This window comes from Anas platyrhynchos, chromosome 11 (assembly GCF_047663525.1).
Source record: "Anas platyrhynchos isolate ZD024472 breed Pekin duck chromosome 11, IASCAAS_PekinDuck_T2T, whole genome shotgun sequence".
Classification (NCBI taxonomy): Eukaryota; Metazoa; Chordata; class Aves; order Anseriformes; family Anatidae; genus Anas; species Anas platyrhynchos.
The window spans coordinates 9,845,927-9,867,153 of record NC_092597.1 but is presented as its reverse complement, the minus strand read 5'-3'; the positions used below and the strand labels follow the sequence as shown (position 1 = coordinate 9,867,153).

The 21,227-nt window shown below is 40.7% G+C and overlaps 1 protein-coding gene across 8 annotated transcripts in view; it reads left to right on the top strand.

The window, feature by feature from the left end:
* The window catches only part of RORA (RAR related orphan receptor A), a 410,146-nt gene that overhangs the window by 337,345 nt on the left and 51,574 nt on the right, over window positions 1-21,227 (top strand). The window lies entirely within an intron of this gene.

The following is a 21,227-nucleotide window of genomic DNA, read 5'->3' as shown; positions in this document are numbered from 1 at the left end:
AAAAGAAAATGTTTTTTTTTTTTTTAAGTGTGAACTCCATGGCCATTCTAGCAGTCCCTTAGAATTTTACATATAACAGCACGGTTTGTTAGCATGTCCCTCGTAAGCCTGCCTCAACCATATAATCTAAAAAACTATTTTTATTTTTTATTTTTTTAAGTACACCAGTTTTAAAGAGAATCAGAGTATAATCGCTTTGTATGCTTTTGGACAGAGGCATGAGGCGGTATTGTAAAAGAGCAAGAAGCTGATTTTCAGCAACTCACCTTTGAAGTAATCTTTTTCTATTCTTTTGGGAGTTTCATATAAAGCAATTCCCATACTGATGTAAAACCTTGTCAGAGCCCATATTTTGGATTTTCAAGTGTAATTTGGAACAGCTTTATTGTGAAGTCATTTAGGGCTTTGTCCTTGTTACAAAATGCTTCTACAGTAAATTTCATTCGTATTTCGTTCCACTTAATTTTCTAGTGCATTGAAAAACTTTCTTGTTTCTTATGTTTTCCTTAATTTGCTGGATAGAGTTCAGCTGAAGGAAATGTGTTGTCATTTGTCTTGAAGTGACCTCTGACTTCCATGAAATAATAGATCAACAATTTTGTTATTTGAGAGACAGACTAGAAGGGTAGGGAATCCAGTTTTATATAAGCTCAAATGCACAAGGGAAAAGTGCAAGATGCGTAGGTGAATTTAATATTTTATTTATTCTTGATGCTGAAATGGCATCTTTTGGCTCTTCTAAGCTTTTACGGTTGGTGTGTAGGTAAAGTACAGAAAATTATGGTCTGCAGAACGATAATGAGATTTTTGTATTGTTTTCTTTTTTCAAGCAAAAAAGAAGAGTATTCATTTCTCTTCAGTTACTTTCAAGGTACCCTGAATGGGTACCATGTGAAATGAATTCTGAATCGCAATTTTTTTACGCAACATAATGTTCCGTCAAACATGCCTGCTTTCATGTTAGAAAATACTCAGGTTTTCAGACTATATACAGGTTTGAACGAGTGAAAATTTTGGTCAGCTGGGCTGGTGTGCTCCAAGAGCTGGGAAGCGAAGAGCAGTCCAGTGAGGAGGCGGGAAGTGCCGGTGAAGCAGGCAGTGTGATAGGAAATGGCACTTCATGGTTTCGGGCAGAGAAGAAAGGCGTTTTTTTCTCTGTTTCTAAGAAAATAGGCAGTGGTGAAGCATCACAGTTCAAAAAGCTTGTGCAAATATTTTTATCTTTAAAAATTGTTTACTAACTATTACAATTCTGCCTAGAGGATTCAGGAAACCTTGTGTTGTTCGTTTATATACATCCAGGCCAGACTTAACTAGGTGAAGGTTTTAAGGGGGAGTGCAATTTCTGTGCTTGACCACTGAAAGTTTGCAAAGAAATCAGATAATTTTGCTAACATATGCATTGGTACAGACCTTATTCCTGCAAGTCTTCTCGGGGAGAAGCTTCAAGGTTGATTTGAAGGAGAACGGAACTAAAGGCGGTGAATCGGTGAGCAAATATTCTGCACTGGAGTAAAAACAAGTGGATTAGGTTATCGTGCCAGTACATAACTCGAGGTGAGCCCAAGACAGAGAGAGCTAGTCAGAAACTTGTATTTTACACGTTTTTGGCACCTAGTTTCTAGGGGGACTGACGGGAAGCAGGCCTGGGAGTGGTGAGAGCTGAAGTACTTGGCCTGTACAGTCATCAGGCCACAACAGTTTTCACTGTGATGAATTAATAAAGTACAGAAAGAAATGTAGCAGTGGTTTTGCAGTCCTTTAAATGGACATTTCTAAATGGTGATCTGTGGGACGTAAGGCATGAATCTTCTGTGCTTTTTCTACAGGGTATGTTTACTGTTAAGATAGAAGTGCGTGACCCGAGCTACTAAATTCTGACCTGTGCTGTGTTGGTATCAATGAAGTTGAATCTGTTGCTGCTTCATGGGCCACATTAGAAGAATTGGTTGTTACCTTGCTGTGGGAAGAATTGTTTAACTTTCCAGGTCTGTGCTTGAACCTTTAGAAATACAGCTTGTTTTCTGACTGGTGCTGTTTCTGAAAGAGGGTTTAGGCACTGAAAAAGAACTATTTAAGGAAATAGAACGCGTGGCTTTCCCTATTAGTGCAAATTACTTTCGTATCTTGCTGTATTTTTCCTGGCAGATGAGCAGGGCTGTAGTGCTGAAGGCTGTGAGCTTTTCTCGCGGCGCCCTCCGTGCTCCATCTCTGCAGAGCCAGCTCGCTTCGAGGCCTAGTGGAGTTTGCAGGGCTGTTTACTGTGGTTGAGCTTTCCTGAGCCTGCCAAGCCTGACCTTTTGACATGTTTTTTGTCATGTTTCTTGGCACTGACCTATCAGCACGTTTGTAATTACTCTCTGCTTTTCACCAGTAAACAACCGTGCATGGGAAAATATCTTGACAGGGGTTTAAAGAAGGTTGCCTCACAAATTGAAGCATGTTTAAATCTGCTTTTGCTTTGGCAGTGTTGAGAGTTAAATCCAATGTAGTAAATACGCTAGTACAGAACTTGGTTGACTAAATATTAACACAGTCTGGCCTTTGGAATTGCTAGCTGAGAGGCTATTTTCTTGCTGCTTTAATTTACTACGGCTGATCTGAATGACTGACTCGTACCTAAGACATTCATTGCGGCACATTCACAGGATACGATTGGTTTGAGGTTTATTGCTGAAATCTACGTTTCTGGCCCTTTGAAAGACTAAAGATTTGCAAGTAAAAAGAGGAAATCTGTCTTTATGTCTCACTCTGTGATAATCAAAGGCAGTTGCATGCTCTGTACAAGTCTCGGTTGGGGACATTCTTTCAAGTATGGAGAATCTGCATGTCCTGTTTAAGTCAGTGATAACTGGGTGCTGAACACCTCACTAGGTCAAACTTCAAACTTCTGTACAGCTCTTGCCTAGCTGAAACGGCGAGCCTGTTCCGCCTGGCTGGCAATACGATCTCACAAATAATTCTTCCAGGCCAGTTCTGAATAAATAGGACAAAGCCGCAGTGACCTGCAGACACCATGTGAAGACTAATGTACCCTTAAAAAAAAATAAAATAAAATCCTGAAGGGGTGAGGCTTTACAGGTAGGCAGGCAGGAATCACTGAATGGACTTTTGGGGTGCGGGTTCTGCACAAACACGAAAGCTTGCCCCTGTTTGGCTGGGGGGGAGGTGGCAGTGGGTTCAGCATGCCAGACAGGGTGATGGCCTGCAGCCGTGCTTGGCTCTGCCTGCTGGAGGTGAATGTGTGTATTGGCATTTATTTGCTCGGGGAAAAGTGTCTGGAGACCCCAGCCAAGCACTGAGTCCTTTTTATATCAAGTTTTTCACCAGCATCTATGAAAAAGATGGTGTTCTTTTCTTATTCCCTGTTGTAGAGATCATTGTGTGTTCATGGGTTTTTGAGGCCTATGTAGCACCAAATTTTAACCTGAAGGGTTTTTAAATCTTCCTTACTGCTTCTCTTGCCTACAGTACGCTGTAGAAATGATAACTATCATGTACTAATTACTGGCAGGGTTGCAAGTATTTCATCTTCACTGCACAAGAGAACTCTAAATTGGTATATTTGTTTCTAAACTGTACATTGCTAAATCAAAACTGTCAAACCTTTGTGTCTCCCATGAATAGGTACATGCAACTTTGCCTGACTTTGCAATTCTGTATCTACTATTAAAGGAAGTGGAGATGCAGTGTGTTTTTTTTTTTTTTACACATTCCCACGAGATAAGTTGTTGTAGTGTGCAAAATAACTGCATATAACAAAAATTAGTAAAGACTAGTCAGACTTGATACGTTTTAGCATATGTTGCTCTTTTTTCATTTGCAATAAGAGAAAAAAAAATATTCACCTTATTGTATTTATCTATGAGCAGTAATTTGCAGTTAGAGCTGATAACTCCGAAGATCAAACGGCCGGTAGTTCTCTCCTTTCATGAGTTGTCTTTTCCTTGAGGACTGATATCTAAGGGATATGCATATAAGTAATGGTGCAGAAACTCTCTTCTTTGCCTCTTGTTCTTTTTTGAAGATCAGTTTTCCTTGGTTTTGCAATAAACAGTAAATGGGGAAGGGGAGGATTCTTTTCTCCAGAACAGCTGTGTTATGAGAAAAAGGTGACTATATGGTGCAGAGCTCTTTGCTCATTAGATGAAAAAGATACACAGACTGAAAAATGTAAGCAGAAAGCCTTATTAGGGGTCCTGGCAGAGGAATGCTTCTTATGCTGCACGCTGTTTTAAAGGGAGATTTGCCCGTGATTAATCAAGTCTTTCGTTTGCCCTGTGTTTTGTTTTTCTTCCAGTTTTCTCGCTAGAGGCATTTAGGCTAAAGAAGTTCTACAAAGTACAGGTTGGCACGCTGGGTGCAGTTTCAGGCTGCTCCCCAGTTGGCTGTGCCTTCTGTCGAGAACACCAGGGGATGACTCAGGACGGCGGTGACTCATGGGGTGTCGCAGTGCTCCCCTCTTCAGAGCGTGGGGGAGCTGCAGTCCCGAGCCCACTGACAGCTGGCAGGCTTTGCACAAGCCAGTGCGCTGCAACAAGCCCCTTGCAGTGCCTGCACTCTGCGCTGAGGTTGTGTCTGCACAGGTTCCCAGACAGGCTCCCATTTTCATGGAGCAGTCAGCATTTGTTCCCTTTTCCGTCTTGGTGGCACGGGAAGCCAAAGCCTTCATGCTGATGGGAAGGAGCAAGGGGATATCCCAGAAAATCTGAGCCCGGTTTTAGTAAATCACAGAGAATCTGCTCCATCCTGCTGCCCTCGCTTTATGCACGTGTACTCTCAGCTTAAAAGCACAAAGCTGGGACTTGGTTGTTAGCTGTGGAGGTGCAGTCTCTGAGGCAGCTGATGTTCTTTTTGCTCCTGGGCTGCAGCCTGATGTGAGAGCACTCCCATCAGAGTCACAAGTGTAAGGGCATCCCCAAGAAGTTGGGGGGCTCCACAGCAGTGCTGGAGGGGGTGGGTTGGCCTGCTGCCCTCACCATTAACGTAGCCCATTTATCCTCTGCTGTCCATGAGTGCAGCTGGGTGCAGTTTGTCTCGGTGTCACCGTGCAGTGGTCAGCAGCACCCGCAGCTGACACCGTTTGACGTGCAGCCTGGCTCTGCAGCACTTACACAGTTGACTTCAGCCATGTCTTGATTTCGCTTCAGCTTTTTGTTTCTTTTCCTTCATGGCGGAGACTGATGCAGGACCCGTAGCTTGTGGCTCTCCTGTTTTCGTGGATACAGCCTTTGGGCCTTTTGTCATGCTGCATATGTAGCCATCTAGGCTAAAATCAGTGTTGAGAGGTATAATCATCCTGGCTTTCATTTTAAGAGCATTTATCTCTAAGGTTAATTAAAGCTACTTGAATGTAAATAAGGCTAACCTCTTCACTTCTGAACAATGCAAATAGAATAGTCAGCATACTTACAGGGTATCAGCCATGTAATTATTGTGTAATATTTGTGTTCTTTGAAATGCCATGGTATTTATTGCCATTGAATCCTGGTACAAGGCCTTCATACAGCCAACTGGATGGCTCTTTATTTGCGCACTTTGGAAGAAGTTGATCATTCTGCGGTGGGGGGGGAGATAAAAGCGATGTTGAATTTTTACATAGAGAGATGCTCTGCTGTTACCAAGGGTTTTTCAGAGGGTGTTCTTTCAAACTAAGGTGACCACAACCTGGAGTTTTGCCTGGCTGACAGCGTACTGCTGGCTGTATTCCTGCATGCCAGGATTGCTTTTTGCTGGCTCCAGGTGGTGCTCGCCAGAGGTGTTGCAGGCACCTCGCCCTACAGAGCGTGCACAGCAGGGGAGGGCAGGGTGTGTTTGGGCCTCTTGCCACCTTTGCTCACACCTAGAACATACAAGAGAATACTTTCTGTACTGTGGACTAAAAAAAAAATCAGGAGAAGGCCCTTGTATTTGCACTTGCTTTCTTCTACAATATGCTGTTTGTTTAGTACTCTTAAACCAGTATAGAGTTTGTTATTCTTGCTGCTGCTTTGTAAACTGCAAGCAGCAGAAGCCCATGGAAGGATGCAGTATGGCCACGGCTTCTGACTTCCATTTTGGGCAGAATTGTCATAGTTCCAAATGCTAATTTCTGGACAGATTAAACAGGACAGTGGGAATAGGGTGGTATGCAGGCCCTCCACTACAGTTTGAAAGGGTGTTTGCAATACTGAATTTCCATCTCTTTCTCCAAAGCACAGTGAGAGTCAAGATTAACTCAGCAATTTTCTCTCGTCACCCAAGAACCATTTTCTGTTTAAGACCCAGTACAATTTGCATGATCCAATTAGAAATCAAGTTCTCATTGCATGTGGCATTAATTAACATCCGTGAGACTTAACATCAGTGGTCTTAGGCCCAGTTAACCCATAGCACAGTATCAACTCCTAAAACTTCTGTGAGATGATGTTTACTTGTTCCTTAATTTTGAGGAGAGGAGCACTCTTTTGCCCAGCCTTCTGTGCCCAGTCCTGTGCCTACTTGAAGGGTCATTTATCTTCCCCTCATCCCAAAAGGATGCTAAATTCTAAGCCCCAGGTGTTCTTTGCCTGAAGCTGGTAGTCCAAGTAGAGCATAGACAGCCCGGGAAAAGCACTCCCTTGTCATCAGAATATTTGGAGCTTCCTCTCTGTGCATTTCTACATTTGCATCCTTTACTTGTGACTTGCATTTGAATGATCTGAATTGCTCTACTAGTTGAAAGGAGCAGCAGTAGCTGCTCACTTCCTATATCAACTGTAATGTTACTCATAATGGGTGTGCTTTTCCATTCAGCTAAATTAATTAGCTCATCTTTGTCTGTGTTTGATTTGGCAGAGTGGTTATTGTGGGAAAACACATTTTCTAGTTAATTTATAGTGATTGCTTCAAGCTCAATTTGGGAATTAATAAATCCATCTTCTGCACTGCGCAAAGCTGTTTATTGTAGATTTCCACCGTTTTTCCCTTGTTGGACTAGGTTTTTCTAGTTTACTTCAGAAACATCTGTGTGTTGGGTGCTGTATTACTAAGAAATTTTGGTGAGTATAAATGTCAGCGGAGCTACTCTTCAGTACGAGGCCTGGTATCTGGGGCCGGGGCGCCCTGGTGCTTTGGAGGTGTGTTTTGAAACCTCACTGCAGCAGCACATCACGCTCCACCACACGAGAGGGGCAAACTGCTGGTGATCAGCTGGAGAAGCTGAGCTTATGCTCAGCGTTGTTTTCCTTCGGAGGGACACTCCCTGCAATTGTGGGATTGACAGAGATGTATTGTATTAGGCTTTGGGTAGAGTTTTTCTTGTACTGTGGGTACGTTATTGAATTAAAAGAAGCATTTGCTTAAAATATGAGTGCATCAGGATGTTTATGACTGCTGGATAGATTCTTGTATCAACAGATAATAAAAAAACCAGACAGGTTAATTAAAGAGCCATAGATCTTTCATTTGAGAAACCTCATATACATAGGCGCCTTCTGGATGGCTGCGGAAGCGGGTGCGGCGCGTTCTCCCTCCCGGCACTCCGCAGCCAGAGCAGCAGCTCCGCAGGGCGCCCAGGCAGGCAGCACCCTGGGCAGGCGTGGGGCTGGGGCCCAGAGGCAGGAGCTGAAGGCAGATCGTTTTCCTGTCTCCTTATCTGCTGCCTCCTGCACGGGATGCACTGTTGGCAATTTTAAGTGCAGCCTCTCCGTAACATAAGCAGCATTTCACTCTTGTTTTTCGTGGTGGGCTGTCTTGCTGCATGTTGGTTGAGTCTGGGTGAGTGCTGAGAGCTTACCTTTTGCCTGGACCTGAAACGGCCCTGAGAATGTGATGTTTCCAGTCTTGCTAAGGTTGGCTCTACTTAACCCTATTTCCTAAAAACCTGCAGGTATCTGTCAGAAGAAGCTGGCAGCTCCTGGTCAGGAAGGTGAATCGCAGCAGCTGGCTGCCCGGCATAGCCGCTGCCGGGGCGCTGCTTCCTTTGAGCGCCTCCAGCTCTGAGCACATCGGTTCTGTTCCTGAGCTGCGAGATAGTTTGGGATACTGGGAATCACTGTCTGTGACAAACCTTCCTTTGAATAATCCTATTTTTCTTTCACACTAAAAATGTTTCTTCGCTTTACATTTTTAACTGGAGATGAAAGTGTGTGAAGTAGTGCATTTCTGTGGCTAGAACACTGGCCCCAGTAGTACTGGTTTAGTGGTGGAAACATAGAGCTCAGTATGGGGGAAACTTCCCCTCCTTACTGTCACTGTCCCAAAATACTCTGATTTTCTTCCGATATTTGCCCTCCCAACCACACTGTTTATACTTGCAGAAGTGAAAAATAGCCAAACGTAATGGTCACTCTAAAGCAGAGACCTTTTGAATGGCAAAATCTCACTCCAAAGGATTTCTGTTGTTATGGTTGATTTAAAAGCCCTCACAAAAGAGCTTTGGGATGGAAACTCTTGTATGTCTCACAGGGACAGCTCTAGTGTGTACTGGTGGTAAACTTGCACTTCATAGCATGTTTTTTCTGCCCACATTGATTAGAGTTTTGTAACAGAAGTCACTAGCTTTGTAATTTAATCTGCCTTTGTATTGTCAGATCTAAAATTTAGTGTCTGCTCTCTGCAGTATGAATGTTGTTATGACGACTGAGTAGAGCCTGAACGAGAAGATCCTGACGAAGAAAAACCATGAGAACTGGCTATGTAAAACATGCTGATACACTTGTTAAGAAGTGATGAAGCACGCAGCTCCAATGTCAGTTGTCATTAGGTGTTTGATGAGATCCTAATAAACTGCTATTGGTGCTTTTTACTGGCTGAACATGGCTCTAGCTCAGACCTGAATTGTCTAAAAGTGAGTAAATGCATACTTGACTAGTTAATTATATTTTGTTAAACGCATTCAGATATATTAGCTCCTGCTTGCATTAATTTGTAATACTTGAAAAACATGATTGGATTTTGGTTTCCAATGAAGTTATCGTTCCAAAAGAGTAGCACAGTTATTGTGGAAATTCTGAAAATGAGTTACTGAGAAATCTGACTCATAAAGTAAGTGCCTCGTGAAATTTGAATGTTTAGAAGGGAAAATGACTGGCAGCTGCTCTTGTAAGCATGCTAGTTACAATAAAGTATAAAAGTTCAACATCAAAGAGATCACTGCTTAGTTTGTGGCAGACTTGTACATCAAAGAGCAAATACAGGACAAAAGGAACTGTAGAGATACAGTTCAGCCTTGCAGACAGGTCCCCGTGGAATGCTAGAGAGAGCTGCTTTCATAATGTGGAAATTATCTCTGGCACATCTTCATTTCTGATTTGGGGACTAGGTAAGGTGGAGAATTCAAAGCAGTCTTTCAGAGTCCAGTCTTGCCAACATACTTGGTATGAGCGTCTGAGCTTACGTGATGTCAGCCGCGCAGTTTCTGTGTGCGCTGTGACTCAAGTGTATAAACACGGTCGACAGATTGGCAGTATGCTTACAACACCACGGTCTCATTGGTTGGAGGGAGGATGGGCAAAAGTTGTACAAATGCAGAAATGAAAGCTAAGTGTCTGCTTCTGGAATAGTTTTTTATGTTGTTATACCTGTGGTCAGATACTGGATCATGTCGCCCTAAGAGGCTGTAGAGTCTCCATCCTTGGGGATATTCAAACCTCGACTGTTCAGAACCCTGAGCTGTGGTGGATCCTGCTTTGGCAGGGGCCACACCAAGCAGCCTCCAAAGGTTTCTTCCAACATAAACTCTTCTGTGATTCTGTAAAATAACACTTTTATGTTAAGGCAGCCATCTACCTATATTTCTAGTTAAGACTACTCCTAATACAAGACATGATTTAGCCAAAAATGTGACCAGCTCCTACATAGTGGAAGTCCATGCAATATATTTTTGTTGTTGTTTTAATCTTTTCTGAACTTCTGCAACATGGAAGAGAGATGTGATTTTGTGGATTCAGGCTTTTCATAGCTAGTGTATTAAAACACTAATACCTGAAGTCTCCCTTAAATCAAGGTGAAAGTTTGTGATTTTCTACCTTTAGAACAAAGAAAAGAAATACTGGCCATCTAGAGCACACCTACTGTGTCTGAGCAAGGCAGGGTCTGAGGAATTTGTCACAGAAAATGGTTTGACCACCATTGACCAATTGCAATAGTATCGTGTTAAAGTTAGCGGAGGTTTTGCGATGAATCTGAATGCATGTTTTAATACTACAGTGAAAAGTAGGTCACGTCAGTTCTTCAGCTCCAGCCTTTCTTTTTCATTTGTGTTTCTTGTCTATATGTGCTGACTGCTTATGTGGTGTAAAAATGTTAATCATGAAATCCAGACTAAATCTGAATTCTCTGAAGTTCGAGTTTGCTTGGATCAACAATTTTAATACCAATTTCATCTTTTATGGAAATAGTGTTGTCAGCAGACTCTGATTTCTTTTATTGCAGAACTAATAATACTTACAATCTCAGGGAATCATTAGGAAATACAAAGGGTTTCTGTTAAAAACCCTAGGGAAACCTGATTAGGCATACTCCTGTATAATTAATTGATGTGCTACTACACTAAGTGAAGTAGTGCATCAGTAAACAGAAGTCACAATGTAAGAGGCTAAGAAGAACTGCTGGGAATTGTGTAAAGACATCAAGGCTCAAAAAGAACAATTCGGGCACCTCAAGAGAAACCTGCATTTGCATTTTTTGGAAGGACAAAAAGTTCTCCATAAGGCCATGAAAGAGGGAGCTGGGAAGGCTCATGCTTATGATTAGCACTGCCTCTTGCCAATGAAACAGTTGTAAACAAGTTCGATATTACCATTCGCAGTATTCCCCAATGCTTTTGGATTGGTGTTATTTAATGTTTTGATCAGTCCATGGACCAAGCATACATATTCATACGTTTTTAAATCAGCATCAGGTTAAGTGTTCTTAAAATGACCCTTTTGTTAAAACAGTGATTTAAAAATATATTTTTAATAAGCAAGTTGCCATGTGAAATATAAAATGGGTTATTGATTTGTACCACTGTTTGTCTTGTTTGCTTTGAGACCATGAAGAAATTACAAGTATCCTGTCGTATTCTCTTCGGAAAAGTCGGGGTCTTCTATAACGCTACTGTAGAGAGGAGCTGCAGTGGCTGTGTATGTACAGACATAGTGCAGATCTGATGATACATAGGTGAACTACTCTTATGAAAACACATTCAAAACTTTGTATCAAATTCTTTTCTGTCCCCCCATTGATTGCATGACTGTTGCCCAACTAAAGGCTTCTACCCTGGGAGACTATGCACACAGCAACAAGTAGCAGTGGCCAGGAAGGAAGAAGAAAATAGTGCCACCAGCATCCCTGATTTCGAGAACTTAGTTCTTAGTGATTTGAGAGGTGTTGCATGGAAAAACAAGTTTCTATTTTTCTGTTTCGAGAAAAAATATATCCTAAGTATATTTAGGGAGGCCTATTTCTCTCTCTGTTGCCTCACTCTGTTGATAGGGAGAAATGAGCCGTATTTGTAGAGCTTTACCAGCTAAGTGGCTTTACTTGAGCCCCACAAGGTGCTTGAGCACTTCTAATAGCACTGATCATTTCTGTACACAAGGGCATCGGGGAGAGCTGAGGGTGCTCCACACTCTGAAATTGAGACTTTGCTGAGGAACTGTAATAATTGTTTGTAAACAGTAACCATTACTCTCAAGTAAATGTGATGATTGTGTGTGCCCTGTGATGAGGAATTAACAGCAGAGGTGTTTGTACTGTGCTGTTACAAGAAGGTGGAGTTTTCTTCGTTCAGTTATGTCAAGTCCTGACCTGCTAGCTGGCATGGAGTATGTTTGGAAGAGTCAAGAGCTTTACATTGTAGAAAGGCTAATCAAATGAATTCAATGTATGTGCTGAATTGGAGGAACTTTTAAAAGAATCTACTTTTGAATTAAAAAAAAAATAAGTCTTTAGAGACTGTCTTTCCCACCTTTAAAATACCTGAACTGTCAAGTTAATAGCTTGTTATTTCAGAGAGTTTGTACATGGGGAGAGTTGCCAACAACAAAGTCAAAAATCCCAAAATGAAATCCTTGAATACTTTTTTTTTTCTGGTTTTGGATTGAGCTGAAATATTTCTTAGGGAAGTGCTGGCAAAAAAAAATGATGCAGGATTATGTTACTTAACTTCTCTTGTTGGATTGTTGCCATGCTATTAGAGATTTGGAAACTATTCTAAGTTCAGATTTTGTATCAGCAACGGATGGGATCTCTACACATAGATGAATATTCAAAATTGTCAGAATGCACAGGTGGTCAGGTTGTTTCCTCAGAGGCTAAAGGTAAAGCTCTAGGGACATGTCTAAAGCTGGCATAAACCTATGTATCTCATATGAAGAGCACTGCTGTGCATTATTTCTACATTTGAGCAAGTTTTTTTTAGCCAAGCGTATTTTCATTGGTGAAAGTTTTACAGTTTTTGAGGACTCTTATCTACTTCTAGTGTAAAAGCACCTTCATAATTGAAATTACATAGCATGACTTCAAATATAATCACCAAGTATAATGTGGGAGAATAATTATAATTAATTCCAGTGTTCAGAAAATGCTTTCAAATTTGTATTAAGCTGGATCTCAAAATTGTTATCACTTTGGAAAATGTTCCGAGACTGCAAACATCTCAGTAAAAAGTCTTTTTCACAAAGGGCTACTTTGGTTCAGCTACCTAAGAGATTTATCCAAGGAGCAAAACCCAGTTTGCTTGCTGCTAATCTGGTGCTTTGCAAACAAGATTTTATTTTTTTTCTTGTTTTTCAGAAATGTAGGCAGATATACAATGGAATAGTTTCTTCCCATAAGTAATTAATCCCATCGTAAACAATGTCAGTAGCATGTAATCTTGAGACTTGTTTAGTTTTAAATATCTACTGTGGGTTTTTTTGAAAATAATGTCATGTCCCTAGCATTTTGAACTCATTCACAACTCATGCTAATAGAACTGGAAAAATTATTCCAAACCTATGCACTATTAGGTGTTTACCTTTCTTTTCAAGACTTGGTTGTTGTACCAAGTTTGTCCAAAGGAAGAAGTTATCCTTCATCTTGACATGTAGCAAGCTGCTGCAAGGCTGGTGTGGCAGATCCTGTTTGTATTTCTCTTCACATTAGTGGAGCACCTTGTATGCATCAAATGCACAGGTCATCCTTGTCACTGAGTGCAGGCTGGCTGAGCTTCTTCTGTACAGGACCTTTGTGATAACATTGCAGAAATATTCCTGCTTTTAATATGGGCCAGTAAGGAAATCAGGTCTCTCAGTGAAGCTGTGCTTATTGCTGCTATTCGAAATGATATTCTTTCCATGCTGAGCTCAGCCATTTGAACAACCCGATCAAAGAAAGTTTAGCATGGCCTGGAAGAATAAAAATTTTTGCCATTAAAAGAAAAAAAGTGTAAATACTGTGTTGTTTTTCAGGGGAGACGCTGTAGAGTAACTATACCCAGTGAGAAATGGAAGAGCTGTATGATTAAAGAGAAAATACATGTAGCAGAGAAGGAATTTAAATAAGCACGTATTGGTTTCCCTGTGTGCTAATTCCATCACAGTAGTTCCAAGTACATTGTTCAGTTGAATTAAACAACCCACCTAAATATTTTCAGGCATTGTTCATTAACAATAACTGTTTTTAATGTCAGAGAGGGTAAATTAAGTTGGTTACACAATTTATCAGACACTGCTAAATATTGTGGATGTTATTAAGTAACCAGCAGCAAGTCTGGCAATGTATTAAATCTCAAGGCATTGCATAAATAGTCCCAGATGAGAGAAATAATCTCCAGTTCAGAAGGTAAGTATCCAGTCTGGTGTTTGCACGGCTGTCCTGCTGTCATCTGAAACAGGGCCGAGCCAGGCAGCCGTGCTCTGTTCATTTATTGGCGAAATTTTGCCCTACCCTCCGCAAAAGCCAGCCTAAACAGGCTTTGTGTTGGAAGCTGTTAGGACCAGAGCAGGCTGACATCTACCCCAAACCAGAGGACACAGGACAGATCTCAGTGCTCTTCAGCTCCCCAAACAGCCTGTAGCAGTCACAGTTATGTCTTTCAAGTCCTTTCCAAATGATCTGATATTAAGCTGGTAAAGCGCTTACATCTGGTAGAAGTTACACATGTAATAGCTGTCTGCCCACAGTTCTTATGAGCCCAGGCTTTTTCTGCTGTGGGGCAGATTTTACCTTTACCCACCTGTTCCCTGTGTAAAGCACGGCTATTGCACCTTCTTCCCAAAGGTGCTGTTGGAGAACAGCAGCTCCTCACCAGGAAAAGGGGGCATAGCACTTCGGTGTTTAGATTCGGGTAGTGTTTCACTTGCTGGATTTAGTGAGCTATCCTTGTTTTGTTGATGAAGCCAAACAGCACCTCGGAGTAACACTAGCAGTACTATCCAGATAAATTCTTCCTTTTCTTCTTCCTCACTTGTTCTTACTACCTGCTCTAAACAAATCTTCATGTATTTTTTTTTAATTAAAACATTTTTTTCCCTGCAGTGAATCTGTCAGACAAAATAAATTGACATGTCATTTAATAACTTTGTGGTTTGCAGTTTTTTCTCCTTGTTTTAAGTTGATGCAGAAAGCATTTTTGATGCTGTTACACTGTGATGGATAAAAAACTGCACTGACTTTTGTTCAGGAGAGGGAAGAGAGAATCTTTCTTTCAAGGGCTGTAGATCAATTGGTGTCTTACAGAAGTAATACCATGAAAGAAGGGAAGAACTCCTCTTTGATACTCAAGTATTTCTATTCCAGTTGGTACAATAATGGGCTTTTTGAATTAAAGGTTTCCTAAAGCTTGTATCTATTTCAGAGTACTGACAGCTGAAGCTCACTAGCTGAGCCAAAATTTATGTTTATCCAAGCCTGTTAAAATCAGAATTTGTGTTGACTGGACTAATGTCTAAGCTTTAATACCACTTTTATATAGAAGGCTGCTATTCAAATGTTCAGTGAAGTTCTTTACAATATGCCTTTGAGTTATGATTTATAACTGGATTCGTACGAATAAATGCTTTCAGCCAAATGCTGTTGAACTAATTCTGTTTTGAAGTCATTAATTATATTTAGCTCATTTAAAAAAAAAAAAAGAGAAAGGCATTGACTAACCCATGTAAAAATGGCAACAGAATTGTTTTGTTAAAAGGCTGTTGGGCCTCTTAAGCTATGCAGAGTGACTTGTTTGTTGGGTTGTTTCTGTTTTTTTGTAATCAAAGAAGTGTGAACAGAAGCTCAATAATGCATTGCTATACTGCAAAGACAATTCGCTGTTGAACAGGCATTAATACACTTAATGCTTTTTGCTTTTATCGTGTTAAGGTCTTTGGCTTTGCAGTAAGATCTGGCTATGCTGTGAGCCTAATAGATTGGGCAGAATAAAACCATTGTATTTGGTTAGTTAATCCATTAACTTTTGTCAGATTGGTAAATTTTCAAGGTAATTTTCCTCTGATGTATTTTCAATTGAATAATTGGTTTGTTATATTCAGGCAATTTAATGTAAGAGAGAGATGTTACGCCTTTGACGTTTTATATGCATTGTGTGAAGCTCATGATAAAGTGCTAGCTGATCGTCAGACCTAATATCTAGATGCATCCAAAACACAGTGGATTTTAATGTAATTTTTGTGAGCCTTTGTGAACCTGCTTGTTACACTTGTTAACAGGATTCCTTTTTGACTTTTCTGGAGTTTGAGAAAATACCATAAATCTGGTAAATCCATAAATCCACATAAATGTGGATTGCTGGGGCTTGTGCTTCTCAAACACCCTCCCAACCCCAGTTTCCAAAGCTTCCACTCTGTCAAAAAAAGCAAAACCTCCGAGTTTTTGACTTCTTAATTTCACCAAGGAGAGTTAATACTGCAAAGACAGATTGGGAAATGAATAGCGTATATGTTTTTAGACTGAAACGTGGTACTGCTGCAATCTCCACCTTTCACTTTGTTTTGGCTATTCAGTTTGGGTGAATGTAAGAATCTGCCTGCTTGGAATTCACATCTCCGTGGGGTTGCAGGGGGCTGCACGCAGTACTGTCATCTTGCTGAGGTGCTGTGTAATTGCCTGATCCTCTTTCCTTTGCTGCCTAGTTCCTCATTTCTTTCATTTCATTTCTTTCATTTCTTCTCCTTCATGTTAACGTTCTTCATCTCTAATTCACTTTCTTGTGTTCTTGTTTCACTCTCTTTTGAAAGCAAGCTGCCAGTGCCTTATTTAATCCCTTTATCAGTGCAGTTAGGGGTAACAATGCAACTGTACCTTTTAGTCCCTTTCTAGCTGGCTGTTTCACATCATCATGAAAGAATGAAAGACAGAGCCCTCTAGAACACCTCTGTGCTTTACCTTTCTAATCCTTCATGCTCAACTCTTCAAGAGATCTTTGTTCCTTTAGCAGCCTTCTGGAATAGCTCCAAGTACACCAGAGGATTGTGACAACTGGAAGAAACCAGATTGTCTCCAGATTGTCTTTCGGTTTACCAAAATTTCACGTCTGGTCAATAAAGCCACGCTTATCCCTCCCACCTACACTTTTCCCCTGAAAAAAATCTGAATTTCTTATAAACTTTTTGCATTCTGGGCCAGGGTCACCAACAGAGCACCCTCACTGGCAGTGAGTGCAGCTCACTGGCACCCTCAGTAGAACTTAATTCATGCCTGCTTTTCACTTCACTTGGAGAGAAACTGCTGCTTTCAGATTCTGAATGTTAGAGGAAAGAGGCATGGAAATAATGTGCCAAGGCTCCTTTGTAGCTACAATGTCTAATTTTGTGTAACAAGCTCCCTGAATGTATACAAATTATTCTGCTTACACATGTGCTTGGTAACAAATCATCCATAGGATGTATTTTTAGAAGGGGTCAAACCTCTGCTTCGCTCATGCAGTGCTAGGTAGATGTGAGTTTACTAAAATGAGCTAGCAAGAAGCCTGTATGAACTTACTCTTGAACAAGTTGTACAAAACACAGAAGTCATTATCTAAATTACATATGAGGTATACAAAACCAGAATTATAGTGGAGTGAGTTTGTCAACAACTTTTGGAACTGAAATAGGAAGGGAACAAAGAAAACATGAAGAGACGTTTTCATATTTCCATTACACAGGGATCATATTTCTATTTGAATATACACATTACTTATTTGTATATATACTCTGAGATCTTCATCCAAAACCATGGTTCCTCAGCTCAACCCTAGTGACAGCAGTGAACCTGCTATCTACCTGCCCTTTCCTTGTCTTGCTCCCTGAAGCGGTTATTGAACTGCCACCTTTATCTCAGACAAGAACCTGGTGCTGATAAGCTTTTACTGAAGGCAGCCAGTAGGTGTTGGTTTGCATTATCAGGTTGTTTAGAAAAGTGGTCTCCCAACAGTGTTAATTGCGTACCCCTATCAGAGAATGCAACCCCCAATATATGTATTTTTATTTATAAATTATATATGTGTATTACTGTGTTAATATGTACATGATAAAATAAGCACAGGAAGAGAAATTTAAAAAGGATGAGATATAGATGTAGTAATTTATCAGTGGTATAAAAACACTTTCTTCCTGTACCCCAGTGGATTGTCTTGTGCACCCCACTCTGGAAAGGAGTTGGTCATGAGCTATTATTGGTCATTATCAAAGCACACTTGTTTCTTGTTTCATATTTTGTACTCACAATGTCCAGAGCTTGTATGGTAACAAAAAGATTTATAAAATAACATATCTGGTAGTATTTATATTGTTGGTAGAATGCAATCCGGCAGAACTTGACTAGGGATCCACATGCTGGAAGCATAGATGGATTGGGCTACGTGTTGTAAGGCCCAGCCGTATACTCACTACCTGAGTTTCAGTGGGGGAATTCCTGGAGGTGGCTAGTGAGTTGTAAGACCACTAAATCTACTAAAATCTTTTAGAGAAATCAGTCAGTTATGAATGTCATGAACAATTTTGAATGTCATTTCCAATTTTCACAGATCTGTTGCAGGTTTTTTGGCAAACTACTGACTGATGATAGCATGCGCTTTTCACTTCTCCATGAGAAGCATAATTCAGATGTGAAAAGACTTTGTTTTTTTTTTTCTCCTGCCCCCCCCTCCCTTGCCAGTTCTGGCTTTGGAAACAGATGGATGTAGATAGCTGATAGCTGCCATTTTAAAAAAAATCATGTTTATACTTGAGTTTATACCTGTTTTACTTGAGGATATAGCTTGACAATATGTTCTTCTGTTAATTTAGCCCATGTCTCATTTAATTTCTGAAACAAGGACATCTTCAAACACCGTTCGGAAACTCTCTTTTCTACTTGTGGACAATACTGGGAAGTGTATCCTGCACACTGCAAAAACGATTCATTTATCCTTTGCCCTTCTAACAGCTTTATAATTTTTGTCCCTCACAGGACTGTCCTGTGAAGTGCTGACATCAGCCAGTTCATATTGAGTTACTACATCTCTAACAATCCAAAGCTGCATTGAAGTCTAAGTGTGAACATAGCTTCTCTTTTAATTCTAATTAGAGCTAAAAGGAGCACCTGCTTGCACAGTGATCACTATATAAAAATGCTTCTCTGTCACTAACTGGTATGTGACACTTGACCAGGCTGCTTACAGAAACCTGTCACAGTTCTTATGCTTGACCACTGCTTCCCCAGCTGATAAAGTAAATATTTTCTTTCAAACAGTTCTGTGGCCTCTCTTCTCTTTCCTCAATTTCTCAGTTTCCAAAAGACCTTCAAGAAAATGAGAGCTGTCGATTATTGAATCCATTGCTACCTGGTTTCATATTAGCATTTTGTTTCAGTTGAATACAGTGACTGAGGACTACTACTGTCTGTCATCTTTTACATCTGAAATTATAGAAGATTAAAAAAGAAAATAAAAAGAATTTAAGCTAAAATTTAAGTTTAAAATCTTATGACTTCGTGTCTGTACGTATTCTTGCTTCTTTCTTGTTTTGTACTTCTTTTATTAAATACTTGCGGGTTGGCAATGCTGTGCGGTAGAACGGTGAGACATAAATATATCATTTGCAGTAGGAATACTGTATGGAATCTCATCCTTGTTTTGCTTGAAAACAAGACTTGATCATCTTGGCCGGGCCGAACAAAGCCAAGACTTAAGGGATATGCATTGCTTTGGCTGCAACTTTATTAACACATTTGGGAACGATGCCCAGCAATAAATCGCACAGCGTGAGTCATCGCTTACTCCTTGATTGTTCCTACCTCTTTGGGAGTGCTGCCATCAGCCTTCCCCCTGCCAGCCTGCTGTCCTCCTGTTGCTGGGCCACACCACCTTCCGTGTGTGCTGGGAGTACAGGGAGACTTGGTGAAAGGAGAGGGTAGTTTCCCCACTGTACCAGATGGTAGGAGCCGTAGCTCCTTTTTCACAGCTTTCTCAGGGAACTACAGCTGGCCTTTACTGGTTTATTTTTCCTCTCCGGCAACGTGACTGTGAGAAACTGTGGGAATGTGTTTAAGACAGGTGCCACCTAGGAGTGGCAAGCCCTGTACCTTCCCACTGCTCTTCCTGGGCAACACCTAATTTCAGAGGATCACTGACATCAGATAAGGGCCCAGGAAGGCTTTGTTTGCATGGGCTCCGTTCAGCTGCTCTCCTCAGTTTTGGGAAGACTTCACATTTTAAGGTCCAAGATGAAATTTGCAGCCCAGTTTGGTAGTGCTTGTCTTCCTGCTCCTCCCACTCAGGCAGTCATGCACATGGAGCCCCAGCTGCCCTGTTATTCCAGATTGTGACTAGTTTCTGTCTGGGAGAGTTACTTGACTCTTTGCTGCTACCTCTGCTTGTAATGCAGAAGTGTATTGGTCAAAAAGTTCCCCCTTGCTAAGCTCACAGAAGCAAGTGCAAAATACCTGAATGTTAAAAAAGATCGGTATTGTTGCCTTACAGGGAGGATTCAGAGCTGTACCATCAATAGCAAAACACTGCTTTGCTGCCCTGGTAGCGTATATTCTGAAAGTGGATGGTTTAATTTCAAAGTGGCATTTCTCCAGTTTCTTTTGGCAAGGAGCACTCCTCTCTGCCCCAGCAGAACTGATTCCAAATTCTGAAAAGTTACGGCTTTGCATTGGTTGTATTTCCTCTGTAATCACTTAAATTCTTTTTATGTAGGGATGATAAATTACACTGGGTTGGACTAGAATGTAAGCAGGCTGGAGATCTACTGAAGCGTAGTGATGGCAGAGTCCCAGCCATAGATCTGTGTATGAAGATATGTGGGAAACCCCAGCGGTGCTTTAACTCTGTATTCTGTATTCTAGGACAGAAGCATGAAGGGTCAGACAGGGCCTCCTCCGTTCCATAATACTGTATACAACATGAAGTTGAATGTATGCTTTAGAAAAATAACCATGGTGTTCAGTTGGTCATGAAATCATAGGCAGTCTTTATTTCTGTAAATAAACTTCGCGACAATTTTGGGGCATGCTGAATTTGAATGCCATTAAAGTTGCAACAGAGTTTTTGATGGATTAATTATACCACCTGCGAGTAAACAAAAACAAAGATGAAGCTCACCTGAGCTTTGACTGAGAAATCTGAAAATTGCAGTTTGTTGCATGTGTTCTGGGGATTGTCATGGGCTGCTCTGCCTGCTCGGGTGTTTGTGCTTTAGTGAGAGGTTAATGTTGCTTTATTTGAAATAAAGCAAGTGGATTCACTGGTGCACAGCAAGTGAAAAATCCGTTTTTCTGGTATGGATTATGATCTTCAAATCAAAGGCAAAAATGAATATTAACTTCTTGTAACCACTGAGCTACTATGTTTCAAAGAGAACTCTTAACTTTTCGGTATGCGGGCTAGGCAGTAACTTATGACAGAATTTTGGAGCCAGTTTCTACTGTTGTTTGAAAGCATATTTCAGCTCCTAATTGTACAGTTGCTTTTCAGTGGCTCCTGAGAACCGTAACTACAGATTTCATGAACTATATCCAGTTTTTATCTTTCAGTTTTTATCTTCGTGTGACTATTTGAATCAGTATTTTTTAGAAAATGAGATGAGCTTAAGAAGTTTGATATGTCTGGTTTACATAAAGCATTTAATAGTGAAGACTGAGTTGGTTCATCCTATATCATTAAAAAATAAAATCTTAAGGTTCAAGGTTTAGTCCTTTATTTTAATTTCTTGTCAGCATAGATAGAACAATTATTAATGTTCATTCCTGCTTGTAGTCTATTTCTGGTCAAGCTAACATGAAAGCTCTAATTTATTTTGTTTTATGAGCCAGATTGTAGGCACTGTATAAAC